Source organism: Myotis lucifugus, unplaced genomic scaffold, assembly GCF_000147115.1.
Source record: "Myotis lucifugus unplaced genomic scaffold, Myoluc2.0 scaffold_0, whole genome shotgun sequence".
Lineage (NCBI taxonomy): Eukaryota > Metazoa > Chordata > Mammalia > Chiroptera > Vespertilionidae > Myotis > Myotis lucifugus.
In genome coordinates, this window is record NW_005871048.1 from 1992549 (window position 1) to 1994281 (window position 1733).

Sequence of the window (1733 nt, forward strand, 5' to 3'; positions counted from 1 at the left end):
GTGAAAATATTGTAAGAAGGGATACTACCTTAAGACCCTTTGTTCGACTACATTGGGAAAATAACGCAGGGAGTTATGCCAATTCTCAGAGAATTTTGGCTGCCAAATAGCACATCTGGGCTATTCAGGCCAGGAAAAAAAATTTTGTGTATACATATCTTTAAAATAAGGTTCTCTAGGCCTGAATAATCCAGACATTGCTCTCTTGTACTGTTTCCTAAACTGTGCTTGAATGGTCAGTCCTAGTTTTCAGGGGTGTTGATTTCTAATTATGAAATGCCACGGACTGGGAGACTACTAGGACTTCGCAGAGACCTCATGAAAGCTGGGGCACAAAGGAAGACCCCAAAGGCGGGTGAGTGCAAAGGCAGCTCTAAGGGTTCAGAGGGCAAGTCGCCAGCCTGAATGAACCAATTGCTAGGGTTTAATAATTAATCAGGAGTTCAAGCCAGGAAATAAGGATATGCCCCAAGACCCATTTACCCGCCCTGCATCCCCCGCCCCTCCACCCCCTCTACTCCTTCCCCTATGCACACACTTCAGGGGCTCCAACTCCTTCCTGGCTGCAAACCCAGGCAGAGCCTTGCCCGGGGTCACCCTGAGGGACATCCCCTGCGCTGACTCCCTGGGACCTCGGTGCGGGCAGGCTGCCTAGGCCCCCCTGCGGCCGCCTGTTCTTTTTGGAGCCGGAGGGCGGCGACTTTCAATCTGGAAACACCCAGCCCCTCTTTGGGTCCCTCGGACTGACGCTACTCCCGTTGGGGAGGTGGGGGTGGGACGATGATAGGGAAGGCCTAGCCTTCTCGGATTGAGGTTGCAGCCAACGCCGTGCGGGTCTCTATTCCTGCTTGGCTGCGAATTCTCGGGTCCGGGTCCGGGTCCGGGTCCCAGCGGGAGGAACAGTCCTCATTCTTAAACTTGTGGCGTCTGCCCGGTCGGTTAGTTCAGCTGCTGATCTAGCGAGCCAAGCACTTTTAGAGACCCTAGTCCCTGGTCCGCCGCCCGGCGAGGGCGGAGGGGGAGGGGAAGGGGCTGCTGCCTCCTTTCCCAAATCCGGTCCCTAACCGCCCCCTCCCCCGTCGTCTGCTCGCTTTGTACAGGCAGTCAAAACAGAGCTAGCGGCCAATTGAGGGGGACGGGAAGCAAAGCCGACTACAACCTCGCCCCCTCCAGCCGGCCCCCCAGCCCCCTCCTACCGGCCCAACGGCCCGCTCCTTCTGGCCCCCTGGCCTTCCCTCCCCTTTCTCACTTCTCTCCTCGCCCTAACCTCGCCCCCATCCCCCGCTCATTTCCTCTCGTACCCCGGCTCGCCGGTCCCTCTTTCCAAGCCCCTCTTCCAGCCCTGGCCTTCCTCTCCGGCTTGCCCCCCCTTCTCCCCAATCTCAGTCCTCTCTCCTCCCTTCATCCTACCCCCTTCCTGCGTCTTCCCCTCCCCTAGGCCCGAACTCCCCTTGCTCCGCCCTACCCATTAGAACCCCGAAACAAACCCCGAACGAAAAGGGACGGAGGGCGGGGAGAGAAAGTAGTATTAGTTACGGTTTTGCAGTGAGCAGAAAGACAGAAAAAACATACTGACCCATCAAAAATCATTGGGAAAGGGGGTCAAAAGTGTAGTAACTTTGGAAACGCCTCGTCGAAACAAAATGTGACGGTCCAAGGGGGAAAAAAGGAGTAGAAATAAAGGAAAAAAGGTAGTTGCTAAATTCATATAAAATAATTAAAAGGATCAAGTA